Below are 14081 nucleotides of genomic sequence, written 5' to 3'. Positions count from 1 at the left end.
TTAAAATGACAAAGTATCATTTAAAATATGGTTCATGGAAGAAAAGGTTGAAATCAAACAACTTTTGGCTTGTTTTGGCATGAGATCTTGACACAATCTGGGTTCCCCAAAACCACGTAAATGGTGGTAAAATATAAATGCTCAAACTTATTTAAAAAAATAAACAGGCTTTACAAAACCCTCTGATCCTTGACTTAGCAACTTCTCTGTATAGTCTGCACTTACGATATATACATTCATTATTGTCCAAGGGAAGACAGCCACTGACGTTCATGTAAAGAGCTTGGTGGAGAGGCCTAACAAACAAGATGCAGCTGACTACAATTAACACGGTTGAAAAAAACTTCTGAGAGTGCAAAAAGAAAAAAAAAAAAAACAAAAAAAACCAAACCAGCTCAGAAATCGAAGCGTACAAATGGGACAAGGAAGAGGCAGGCACACAAGCCCAGATCTGATGCAAAGCACGAGGCGTTTTGGCCAGGTCTAACAAAACAGCTTTTGGGCAGGACACGCCAGCGGGTCGGCTGCTCCGGCAGGCGCCTTGCATCCACCGGCAGACTGCCCCACTCCCCACTGCCCAGACGGGTCACTGCAGCTGCCCCCGCGGCTCCCAGGGGTATTTGTGCTCCTGGGAAAACCACCCCTGGGCACACGGGACCTTCCGCCGAGACTCCTTCCTCGATTGCGATGAAGGCGAGAGCAGTGCTAAGTGGAATATGCTGGTGTGAGCCTGGCCGGGGGGGGGGTGGGGGGCAATGCGATGCTGGATGAGACATTGCAGAGCGAGGGGTGGGGTGGGGGGGGAAGTGAACAATGTGGGTTTGGGACCTTTGAGAAGAGGCAGTGGGGAATTCACTTGTAGGCAGCAGGTTTTATCAGGATCGTGGAGCAGGCTTGTTCGTGTGCTTTAGTCTCAACAGTGTGCTTATTTCTTTGTCACCGCAGCCACGGGCTGTTACGGATGGTCCCTCTAACCTTTACCATGTGCTTATTGTGCTGGGGCAATGGATGGGGCCCTGCTTGGGGCGGGATGTGAAAGCGTGGACTTCCCTGCTGGGTAATGGTGACTTTTGCCAAATTTCAGTATTCCAGGAACTTTTCAAGTCTCACCCAAAAGGGGAAAAGAAACAGAGTCACATTAAAAATAGTATTAAAGAGAATCTTCCTGCCAATCTCTAGGGAAAACTTCTCAATGTACACGTTCCGCGGGCTGTATTGCTGCCAGTGAGTTAAACTGCATAAACTGAAGAGTGGATTTTCTTTGCAGGTTGTTTTTAAGGCAGTAGAAGATTTTCTCACCTCGGAAAGGAAGTGCAGCCCCATCCCAGCTCGGTGGAAGAGCAGGCAGGACTTGAGGCGGTGCTGCCTGTGCTGTTCTTCTGGATGCTCTACAGGCTGATGGGGACAAACTCCTCTTGGGTACCTGGTTGTTCCCATCCTGCGAGGGAGGATCTCATGGCACGAGCTGTTTGCAATGCTCTGAATGCTGCTGCAGGCACAGGGCTCCCCTATCAAAGGCAATCCCATTGCAAAGAGAGCCCTGTGAGGTTTGGGACCTGTGAGCTACAGAGTCAAGGGATGTGAAGGGCATTGTTTGGAAAAATTGTTTTCTTTCCCACCCCACCAAAACCCCGTGCTTCTCAGTTAAATCTTCTTGGAAAATGCCAGCTTCAAGCTGTTTCCTGTTGAAAAATACCACAGCCGTGGGGAAATTAAGGATGTGATTTGAGGCTTTTGGTTGTCTTCTCTGACATTTTCATTTGGGTTTTTTCATTTCTGAACAGCTTTTAATTTCAAAATGCAGAGTAACTTATAAAAAAAAAGGAGGGTGCAAAAGGGAAAGATCAAAAAAATCCCCCTCCAAGATACCAAAACTGTTTTTGTTGGCATATGCATTGTTTTGCATATTTTTGTTTCATGTTTGCTGTTAGCCTTGAGGTTTCCATGTGGGTTGGAAAAACAAATTCACAGAAGTTCTTAAGGGATGGAACAGTTCTTTCCTATCCATCTCCCCTGTGCAGAAAACTTGATTCACTTTAGCTAAAGCTCTTCCCTCCTGCATTTTTGAGTGTGTGACTCAGGTTTCAAAGGCAAAGGAAGTAGAAGTTCTCTAAGTACTGCTTTGCAGTGAGGGGGACCCACTCGAAGCTGCTCCAAGAATTTCTGTGCACAGGTGTGGGTGAAAGAGAATCCATCCTACTGTTTTCCCTTAACTGAATTTGTGTGGTGCACCAGAAGGGCCTTTTGTGGGCTCCTTTTCCACCTCTGGGAGGATAATTGCACTTTTTTCTTTGGGTTGTTTTTACCATTTTCTGTCCTAATCCAATCTTCTTGCAGCTTTCAAAAGCCCACTTCATTGGGGGCCCTTAGATTACTGGCTTTCCTGAAGGAAGCAGCAGAAACTCCTGCACTTGAACAGAATGGTTTTCATTCTGTTAACTGTTCATTCGGGTTAAGATGAAGCTCAGGTAAAATAGCATCTTCCACTGACTACAGGTTAGGCTAGGAAGGTGACAAAGTTTTCCTCTCCTCCGGTGCCAGTTGCTGGGATTCATGTAATATATCCTGCTAGAGCCCGAATGCATTGACTGAAGTGTGTATGGTCAAGGAGAGTCTGTGTGCATCAAGGTACTAAACTTCTATCAAAGCAGAGAAATTATTTTAAAATTACTTGTTGGTTTGGTTTTGGGTTTTTTTTGCACATCCTTTCAAATAGCCTCCAGCAAACATTTCCCTGGGTGTTCCTGTGGTGCAGTAGGGCAGCCTGGACTGTTACAGAAAGCACTGGCATCTCATATGCAGATAAAATGTGCACTTGCATGAATCTCCAGTGATACTTGCAATCCAAAGAGACCGAGTGCTCATGGTGGCAAAGAGATTGATGAGGTGGTTGTTGGAGGCTTGGGACAGTAGAGCAAAACCCCCTTTGCCCACGGTTGTGTTGGTAATTTCAGCTACCTCAGGAGTAAGCGCAGCGCTTCCCGTCTCTGATCTTCTCCACATGTCATACCCAGCCTTGCCTGCGGGGAGTCGATGTAAATGCCCCAAACCTTGGCATCAGGGGAAAGCAATGAATAAAACCCAGAACAGCGCTGACCTCTGCCAACACTGATCTCAAGAAATTTGTACAGGGAATGCTGATGAGCTAATCTATGAACAGTGGGCATTTCTACCCCACCTTCCAGGCAAGGGTCTCAGTAACAGAGCCTCACAACACCCCTGTGAGGTAGATACTATTATACCTGGGTGGGTAAACTGAGGCACACATAGACAAAGTAGAGAGCAAGTGTGAGGAAAAGCTACGACAAGGATCCAGTGATCCTTGATGCCAGCCTGTTGCTCTGAGTAGCATTTCCTCTCTGAAGAAGAAGGTACATGGCTGTCTGCCGGAAGGTGGGAGAGACAGTCCAATGAGCTCCTGGGACAGTGTATCAACACTCATTTTCCTGGTTCATGTCCAGGGTTCAGCTTGTTAACGACCAAAAAAAGGACACTGGGCATAACACCAATGAAAGAGATAATCCAGAAGAGGTAAGAAACCACATCAAGAGTGGGACACGAACGAAAGCACCACCAAAAGGTAGCTCCAAAGGGACATCTGTGGGCCCTTCACAAGAACACCCTCAACTGAACTTTGAAACTATGACGGAAAGACCAAAGGGATTTGCTTTCACAGATCCAGTGGCTTCCAGTGAACCTTCTACCTACTCATCTCACAAGAAAGAAAGAGTGAAGGAAGGAAAGAAGGAAAGGCAGAAAGACAAAGAGGGATAAGGGGGGGGGGGGGGGGGGGAGAAAGAGAAAGAAAGAGAAAGAGAAAGAAAGAGAAAGAGAAAGAAAGAGAAAGAGAAATATAAAGAAAAAGGAAGGAAGGAAGGTAGATAAAAGGAAGAAAAAAGGAAGAATAAAGGAAGAGAGAAATAAAAAGAAAGAAAAAACACATGTATAGCCACAGTTTTCCCTTTTTGCCATCAGCCCCTGCTGGGACAGAGCAAAGAGGGTATTTTCCCTTCCAATATTCTGCAAAGTGCTGCTAGACAGAGAAAATACAGGGCAGACTGTCCCATGCAGAAGGTTTTTGGGAGATAGCACCTGATGCAAAGTTTGCTACAATAAGTTGGTTATTCTTTATTGCGTTGGAAATAAAACAGTCATGTAAAGTCCTGCATAAATCCACAGCTCTGGCCTGCAAAATCTCAGCCTCACCTTGACTTTGCTGAATGTTTTCAGGGTTTAAGGCTTGAGATGTTTGATTTAGTTTTATCTTATTTCAATGCTGAAAATTAAAGCTGGTCATGAGATTTGTTCTTCTTAGGGGCAGGAAGGGGAAAGTCTGTCTATACAGAGAGATTCTTCTAATGGGTTGCTAGTGAGGGTGAGGTTAGAAGGTGAGTGAAGCAGTGTGCCCAGCTTGCAAACCAGTGTAATATTTTTTAAGAGGATTTTTATCTAACCCCAAAACATGCTCCCATTGAGCAAATCAAAGCTTGGTAGGCAACTAGAAGATAAACATCTTTCTAAGCAGCTGGTAGAGAGCTGTGCCATGCCCTTGGCTGGTGTGTGTTAGGATAGCTCCAGTTATTTCTGAGGGACTCCGATAATTTACGTCAGATGTATGGTTAATTGCTCAAATGAAAACATTTTCATGCTGGCCTTGAGACAGGGGAGGAGGACCAACCGTGAGAGCCTGACTCTCTGCAGGACACTGCTCTAAAAGCCAGCTTCCTCTTGATGTATGTGAGGCCATGAAGAGGCAGATAGACCAAGGGCAGGGTGACACTATGTAAGCATGCTTCCAGATTTCATCTCTGAAGGAATAAGCTCTTTTCTAATAGTGCACAGCTCCTTCTCCTAAACATGTTGGAGATACAGGAGGTCAGCTTTGCAGCAGCAAAACATGGCTATTAGGAAAGGCTCTTGCAAGGGACTGAATACTGATGTCCTCCATCTGAGGATGCTTCACATACAACCTTGAGGGGTGTGAAGTAACTGATTTCACAGCCTTTGAAAGCAAAACTCGATTTCAGCAGGAGCTTTTCTGTGTAAAGACTAGGACTCAGGACTGACCGAATCTTTCTTAAAGAGAAAGATCCACTGAGCACCACACCATGAAACATCAACCAGGTGATCTCCTCCTCTTGACAGCCAGCCAGTGTTTCAGCATTTCCACTGTTTTACTGGAGAAACTCTGGATCTAGAACAAAGTGAGAATAAAGCTTACCAAGCTGGGGAGATGACCGCCACGAGCAGCTTTTCAGAGATGTAGCCAATCCTGCAACAAATCACAGGATTTGTAGTCAGCATCAAGGCCACAAGCCGGCATCCATCAAGCTGTATTATTTGGCCACAGGACAGTGCATATATCAGCATACCAAACAAGGATTCCTGCCAGTGCCTAATGTCAGGCTGTTTATTTCTGTCTGGATTATAAACATGTAGAACATCAAGCAGCAAAATAAGAGTGTAACCATGGTTTAAAAGAAGTAGTGGAGACCAGAGAAGACTGAAGGTTAATTGGCCAGTAGCTTTGGATAAAGAAGGGAGGCAAGGAAAGCGAGAGGGATGGAGTTCTTTTGTTTCTGGAGCAGAGGAGGAGCAGTTTTGTTCCTATTCTCCTGTGCAAAAAGAGTATTTTAAAAGCTTTTAGGAAAGCAAAAGCTGATGAAAGCAAACTGGAAAAGTTTAGGTTACATGGACAACTCAATGCCCAACATGGTGTGAGGACAGAAAAAAAGAGAGGGGACTGCCCAGAAAAGGGAAACTAAAGGAGTCAACCTGTCCTGTCCTGTCTTAGCATGGACTTAGCTGTGATCTGTGCATGTTACACTTCTGCTCGGTTCCCCCAAAGGTGCAGTCCACACCTCTTGCACTAGACTGTTGCATACAGTTGCCGTGGGCTGGCAGGCGTCGGGCAGGTTCACCCCAGAGGTGGCTGCGGGTTAGGAACAGTGCTCTGCCACATTACAGGCTGCACGAGCAAGACCATGTTATGCTGGAAAAGCCCTTTGAGACCCTCTGGGATGAAGAACATGAAGAAGTTGGATAGCTCTATGTATCTAAGTGTAGCTCTGTCTTATTTTGGGGAAAGGCCACCGGGGATTTTTCAGGCATTAAGAGACAAGAACATGTCTGCATTGACCAGCGCAGGGAGGTTGATCCCAGGAGCCATTAATGGTCACTAAAGCCAGTGACTTTTGATGATGTTGGTGCGGTTCCTGCTGGAGGCTTGGAAATGTCCCCATTGTGGTGGTGCAGCAGAAGCAAAGCACGGAGAAAACTGGCAAGAGGTGTGGTGGGGGCAGGAGATGTGAAAATGAACCGTGACCATTGCCTGTGACATCCCCGCTCGGACATTTGTTCCTAGCTCTGACCACATTCATCGGCCAGACTCAGCTCTGCAAGGTGCAGAGCCAGCTCCTCTTGAAGGCGGTGGGTTTGTGCTTCTAGAAGGGAGCATGGAGCTTATTGCGAATACTGAAGGTTCATTGTGTTGCTCATGGTGGCAAGGGCTGGTTGTCCACACTCCAGTGCCGGTACCCCATTATTTCAGCAGTGTCAGATGGCTGCCACTAAAAGCCAAATTCATCCATTAGAGAGCTGGGAGAAACCCCAGGGGATGCCTGCTGTGATCCTGATAAAACACATGCTGCTTTGAGGAAAAACCCAGCCTTCGTTTGTTGAGGGACCAAATCCTGCCCTCATGCCCCTCCGCTGTCAGAGACTGCCAGGCCTGATGCCGATGTCCTGGTGTCCGGCTGGAGCGAGCCACTTGGGTCCTCCTTGTCCCAGTGGCACTCACAGCCTGGCTTCTAGCGTCTCCCCACCGGCGAGTAAGATCCCAAAGGAAAATCAAACCTGGACTTCACAGCAAATTAAATGGAACGCAACTGAATCACAACTGTGAAGCAAAATATCATTTTGCCGGATGAAACGCAGTTTCCACAACCTGGTTTTAAGGAACAGTATTACACATAGATAGATACACTATGCTAGATCTTGAGAAAAAAAATATGCTAAATAAACTAAGACATACAGTATAGGGGATATTCTGATCAACAAACCAATCACCATTAGAATCAAAAAGTAAACCAGCCTTTCACTTAGGACCCTAACAACATTTCTCAATGCACTAAGTACATTTTAAACCATGCAAGTTTACACAAACATCTTAACTAGGTTTTTTTTTTTTTTTTACTTTTTAAAACACCAACATTATGCATTTCTTTGTTAATTATATTGGTTAAAGTTGCAGCCGTTCACTGCCAAATATCAGATACATCATATACATATTTTTATACAGAATCTGGACAACACAACATTACACAGCCTAAATAGAGAAAAAAAGAGTATTTGTTCCTTTGTTTGTTTGTTTTTTTTCAGTTTTGTAAAAAATATGAAATGATGATAGGAAGGAGGGAGAAGGTGTGGGAAATCTTCTACCAAATTAAAGGATTATATCAAAATAATTCCCAAATCACAGTACAACAAGGAAAAAAAATGGTTCAAACTCAGCTCCACATTTAAGATTCTGTTAGCTAAGAAACAAGACTTCACACACAGAATGTATCAGTATTTAAAAATAGAAAGAATTGCAACATCATGCTGTGTGATTCCAAATACATCTTATTTCAAAAAATGTTTAAAAAGGGGAAGGAAAAAAAGAGAAATCAATAAACTTAGTGATTGCAAAGTTATCTCGTTGGTTTGGATTTCCTACCTACTCACAATGCATTGCTGTGTGATGGAGCTGGACAGCCAACGTGGCCAGAACAACGAAGTGACTCAGGAGTCACTCACTGGTTCTGTTGGTCATACGATCAGGGCAGCTGGAACTCTGAACGGGATCTGAAACCATCCAAGTGGTTTGGGGTCTTTGCTTTTCCTTCTACTTGGCTTGTTCGGGCGCACCTCTCTGAACAGGAGTGGGGGGTGACCTACTCGGTTCCCACAGCCATACCCTGCCCATCAACATGTAGCAATGCATATGTTTGATTAGACGGAGAGGGAACAGAACCAGGAAATTAACCATGGAGGATGCTATTGTTGACATAGTAAGTATACAAAATGCTAAAATTTCAGATATAATCAAAGATACAAAATCAGTTCTGACAAGAGGGTTTTTTTTTTGTTTTTTGTTTTTTTGTTTTTTAATAGTAACCATTACAGTGCAAGGTTTTTAAAGTTGTTATTATTACAGTAAAAGGTGTGTATCTGGTTTTACAGTAACTGTATCACTGATTTTTGTTACGTATAGTAGGTCCCTGATGTAAAGTGTATGCACCAGTTTGAGAGAAAACCCCGCACAATAACGGCTCTTTAGCTTTAAATACATTTTTTTTTTAAACAGATACAAAATAACACATCAATTTCACAATTTCACAAGCACATACTTTTGCCCTAAACAAAAAGCATGAAAACTTTGTCGAAACTCCGACATGTAAAGAAATGTAAAAACTGTTCAATGAGGGATGCAACTGTGTGTTTGAGTCACGGCATTCTGCCACCCCACTGAGCTCCTGGTGTTCACGGATGATTCTGTGTTGTCAAACTGCTGCTTCTTGCTCACTCATCAGTCTGTGGCCAGGCAAACTGGTGTTCAGCTTCCCACAGCTGGGATTTGAGTTTGTGCATTTAACATTGTAAATGATCTACTTTTTGTTCTGGACGAGTTCCCTAAAGAAGGATCATCCATACCGGCCCTGTGACTCCGAGCCACAGATGTATTTGGAAGGGGCTCTTTCTGGTTGTTTTTTTGTTTGGTTTTTTTTTTTTTTTTAATTATCAAGATGAGATGCAAATGACTGCAGCCCTGGCAATAACCCACCGCGTGGAACTAACTCAAGAAAGATGCTCAGCTCCTACCCTAAAAAGCCAACTTCACAGCTAAGCAAGCAGAGACGTAGAACACACCACAAAGGAGGCAATTCAGGAAATCCGTGGGGAGAAACTGGATTCAGCCCCTCAGTTCAACGGAGTTAAGCCAAAATTACCTTAGTGCAACTGACTGCCCTGTCTTGGGGGGCTGGATGAGAGCAGCCAAGGTCTCACAGCTTTATGCTCATGTCTACTCTGAAAGTACAGCAAAACATCGCAGCACTCAGAGGAACCATCACGCTGCTCCTTGCCTGTCGCTTGCGGTACGCGGCTGATACACATCCTCTCTAGCCCATCACATGCCCTAGGCGCACACACAGGACTCAACGGCTTACTGCAACCAGCTTTGACTTTTCTGAGTAAAACAAGCTTTAAAGTAGTAGAAGCATCGTGGTAACTTGCTAATTCAGTCAAACACGTTGATTTTATTTTATAACCAGCTAGGCTTCCATCTAAGCAAGAAAACACAGTAATCAGAAAGTAGTATGGGAGGATCTGAGGCTGCAGGTTAAATTACTGCTCCAGGAAGAGGTATCCCGCTGACTTCATAACCACCTGAAATACAGGCTTACATCAGAAATGCCCCCGTCCCTTGATGACTATGTCAGGAATTTATTTAGTGCTTGAGTCTGCCATTTCTACCTCCTGAAGTTTGCCTTTACTTGGGTAAAGAGGCTGAGTTTCATCTGAGTTCAAGTTATTGAAAGTTAGACCCCAAAAAGGGGTGTGAGATGAATTCCTCTCTGAAGATGCCCATCTCCTTCCGCTGATGATAGAGGAAGCAGATGGAAAGAGGTTAGACCAGCCGCTTTAACTTTTAGAGAGTGAAAGTGGGATTAATCCCTCTTTCAACTTCCTTCCCCACTCCAAATGGCTAGTAGGTAAATATATGGTACTCAGGTGGGAAAGGCTGCAGAATTACTTAGCAGGAATATTTCATACTAAAATAAACCTTATATTTTGGAAATCGCCCCTGTAATCCTCAGCTAAGTGAAGTCCCAGCCAGAGGCTAGAGGAGCTTGGATGAACATTATGAGCTCAAGGGAGATAAAGACAAACTTTTTTTCCACAGATCTTCCATCTCTGCCTCCCTTTATATATTATTCTGAAATGACTTTAGATTTTATTCTGATTTTATTCACTTGGGCAACTAAGAAACAGTAAGACTCCAGCAGAAGAGTGAGCTGCTCTTGGTTCTATCAGCCGCCACGCATTGTTTTGTCAGACACTACCTCCCCCCACCAGGCTTGGGTCCCGCAGCCAGCTCCACCACTGCTCCTCAGCCTCTCACTGCAAAGTCCCTCCTGCAGAAACCCACTCCTCTCTCACAGCACACCTTGACCTCAGCCTGAGGATCATCTCCATATGGCAAACCTGCCACTGGACCTTAGTTGCTTATTTTTAAAAACTACCTTCTTTTTGAGAAGAGCCCGCCTTTGCTGGTGCAGTCTACTGAACACTGTGGGAGCTTGCATCAATCTGGCTCACAGAAAAGTTAAACACCTGACAAAATCCCTGGTCAGGAAGAATGCTTATCCCTTTGCAGGGCTAAGGTTTGAGGATAGACACGTTCTCATCACAGTGTGCCTCTACCCTGGGTTTTCATTAAATGAGCCATTCCTCTCAAAGCTTGATGAGGCAGTGGAAAAGCAGTCAAAGTATGGAGACATATGCTTGCTGTGCTGCCTCATGGCAAGAGGCATTCATTTAGCTATGATCATTATTCTAAAGCAAAAATAAATTTAAAAGACAAAGGTAAATTCAACAACAACAACAACAATCCTTGTAAAAGGAAAACTACTGCTCCTCCCAAGCTCTAAGCAACAAGACAGTGAACCTCAAGCCTAACCCAAAAGGCTGAAAAGTCAGGATGTCCGTGAAGACTTCTTTAACGAAGAAGCCTTGGCTCCATGAAGTACTCAAGATACTTAACACAGAAGCTCCCAAGCTAGAAAAGAAGTCATCAAAATCTGCTAAGTCAAGTTATTTAAAATTGGACTATGTCAAGCTTTGTGACACCAGACTATGAGGCTAGTTGAGAGGGGTAGGCTTCATTATTCTAGGCAGCTTCAAACACCTCTACCTTCTACAGTGATTTTTCCCCTTGGATGTTAATGTCTGAATTTCTCTGATGAATTGTGGATGGAAGAAGGACAGCAGGAATCTTGCCTTATTCCTACAAAAATTTTCTGTGACCAAGTCTGGATAGAAACCCAAGACCGAAACAACTCTAGAGTTTCAGAGGTGACACTTCTTTACTGAAGCCCTCAGCTGGAAAAGAAGACGAAAACTAGATCGTTTGGAAGTGCTACTGTACAAATAAGGCGGAAACTGGCTATTAAGGTTCCAATGAGATGTTTTGCAAAATAGAAATTGTAATGTCATCAACCTGACTCATAATGTTGAATGAGAGAAGTTATTTTCCTTCCACACCTATAAGAACGTAAGAAACAGATGACCTTGACAGGTAAGCGGTCTGCAGAGTACACTTTAAAAACTGATTTTGATCTTGAGACACTGGGTGCCTCTATCTGAACAGAGATTGATCCTTGTCTTTGAGTTAGTATCTTGGATTTCTAAAATCAAGACAGACACAGATGTTTATAGGACATGATTTATCTGACAAAGCGCAGGCAGCTGCTTTACGATGACAGGAATTGCATCCCAGAAGCTCATATTCCTTTCTACAGGCTGTATGAGTGGCCTCCATTCATTAATCTACTCATGTGGGGCATCCACACTGTAGATGTCTAAAGTCAGGTGAGATGAATCTTACCTTAGATTGCAAAGTTATTAGTTCTTGCATCTTTTTGTGTCCCAAAGCAACCAGGATGTTATGGAGCAAACAGAAAGCTCAGGGAGCACGAATCACTTACATGGAGGCGTTCCTATTTCTAGTGAAGACTCAGCCAAAACCTTACAACTTGACAGGTTCCTGCTGGAGCTCTGTGGGAGAACTTTTCAGTTCTTGCTGAAGAGCAAGGGTAAGAAATAAAATTGCCCTGGGAGAATGACAGAGTACCACTATCTTGCCTCACATGTACCCATGTAAGGTATAGAGGGGTGACTAACTGTCATGGTGATGTAGATGAAAGATACGTTAATAAAGAACAGTAAATAAGCCATGTACTAAAAGCTTATGTTATTGCTGCTAAGACAAAATCTGAAAGAACTAAAATGTCAGGGTATTCTCACAGTGTTCTTAGTTCCTACAAAAGCAACCAACCTAAGATCCTACCGTGATAACACAACCTGGCCACATCTAGGGGAAGAACATCTGATTGCACACAGGGCTGCTAAAGCTTGGAAGTTTAAAGGACGCATCTTCTGGAACTCCTCAAATAGCTCAATAAAATACAGATGTAGCCATGCAACACGAAACTAACTAGACCTTAGTCATTGCTTTAACAGGTTTTCAGACTAGACCAAATGAGAAGTGAGCAGAGAATAGTTTCTTCAATTACCTGGTACATAGAATGTATCTCAAAGCAAGTAGGCTGGAAATGGCAGTACTAACAGATGAAACAGCAGAGCTCAAGAATTTTTGTCCAACATCCCAATGTCCTATCACAAAGGCTGAAGCAACAGCAGGCTCCAGGGAATATCTCCATTGGCATTTTCAGCCAAATAGTTCCATGAAGGGAAAGTCCTGACTGAAAGGGTTGTGTCACAGCAGAGATGTTGTACATCAATAATGCAGAGAGAACTGCACTGATGTTATCTACGTTCATCTATATTCCCCACTGATGTCAACCTCTCTTTCCTGCATTGGCTTGAAATGCTCCACTTTTAAACATGATGTCATTTGGTATAATTTTTAATAGCAGATTCATTTCAGCTATCTTTTTGCTCCATGTAAACTAGGAACTTCTTTTCCCGAGAAAGGAACTGTACTGCTCCAGTAAAGGGCTAGCGGTAATCTCTGCTGTTTAAATTACCTATACCTGGCTGATATGGTCAAGGTTGCTTGTGTCATTATATAAGAAGAGGCAAATGCATCTGGTTTCTCCAATAAAAAAGTTTCATATTTATAGAAAAAAGTAATAATGGAAAAGCATCTGATGAACTGAATACAGGGCCTGATGGAGCGAGAAGTAGAAGTGATCCAGAGAGCTGTGCAGCAGCTTTACCAAACCTGTGAACCCTTAACCCAACCTGAAGTTGCCATGCTGAACACTTCTCCAGAGCCCAGGCGATGCAAATTCTTTCAGCTCTTGGCTATAAGTTTTGAGAAAGCTCAAGGCTGAGTTTCTAGTAAGTCTGGAGCTGAGGAAGTATTCTGGGAAGAAGGCAAAGAATTAAATTTTAAATCAGTCTCGTGCTGGGGGAAGCGACCATTCCCCTAGCCTGAAAAATCAGAAATTATTGCAGGAAAATGCAGCCAGCTCTGAAGCTGCTGAATTCTGCAGAAATATCTTGCTTGTTGGAGGGTAATGCACATAAACACAGCACATTTTACACCATTAAAATGCATGCAGCACTGTGAAGTCCTTAATATATATTTTTTTTTTTTAAGAAAAAGCAAGTGTAACAAGGCCATATGCTGTCCTTGAGGCTCTGTTGGCAGCATAACAAAGGGAAGGCATGGAGCAAAAAAATTCTGGGCTCTTCCTGGAACACACTGGTCTCCTCAGCTCCCATGGAAAACAGGGATGATATTTCTGGACTTAATAAGAAACCTTTGGCACCTTGCAAAGCTGAAATCTCTTGCTTTGGTGTGTGCCCTGGGATAAGGATTTAAAAGGGCCACAAAAGTTTGTAAACGCTAGAATGATAACGCTGAGACAAAATCCATTGCAAGATATTTCTAAACACTTCCTAATCACATTTGGGTAGCTGGCATAGTCTAAGGTAATACAAGAGGCATGGTTTAAAGGGGGAGGTATTTTAATAATAAAATATATTTTTCTAGTAAAAGATATGATCTCTCCCTCAAACCTTGTCTCTCTTACTAAGCGGGGACTCGGTTGCAGGTCTAGCCTAATACTGCCTCCTCCTGAATAGCACACCATGACTTGTCATATCATTTAATGAGCAGCTGACGAGGTTCATGCTGACTATATCTACAATTAATAAACAAAACCCTGCCAAGGCCCATTCTTTCTCCCTTAGACCATCTTCCTTAGCCTCTAAGACAGGGTGCCCACAACCAAACCACAGAGCCTGCTGTCTCCAGACCCCCTGCTCAGTCCTCAGACAGGGGACTA

The 14081-nt window shown here is 43.7% G+C and overlaps 1 protein-coding gene across 2 annotated transcripts in view; it reads right to left on the bottom strand.

The window, feature by feature from the left end:
- Nucleotides 1-8744: 8744 nt before the first annotated feature.
- The window catches only part of XKR6 (XK related 6), a 212549-nt gene continuing 207212 nt past the window's right edge, over nucleotides 8745-14081 (bottom strand). Inside the window, exons 3-4 of one of the 2 annotated variants that reach the window (XR_008822588.1) lie at nucleotides 9677-14081; nucleotides 8745-9634 (exon numbers count right to left, since the gene is read on the bottom strand). The exon at nucleotides 9677-14081 is cut by the window's right edge and continues 26590 nt beyond it. The gene's annotated coding sequence lies outside the window, so the exon portion shown is untranslated. The other variant, XM_056343804.1, reaches the window with a different exon arrangement.

Source organism: Falco biarmicus, chromosome 6, assembly GCF_023638135.1.
Source record: "Falco biarmicus isolate bFalBia1 chromosome 6, bFalBia1.pri, whole genome shotgun sequence".
Classification (NCBI taxonomy): Eukaryota; Metazoa; Chordata; class Aves; order Falconiformes; family Falconidae; genus Falco; species Falco biarmicus.
This window is presented reverse-complemented; position numbering and strand designations above follow the sequence as displayed.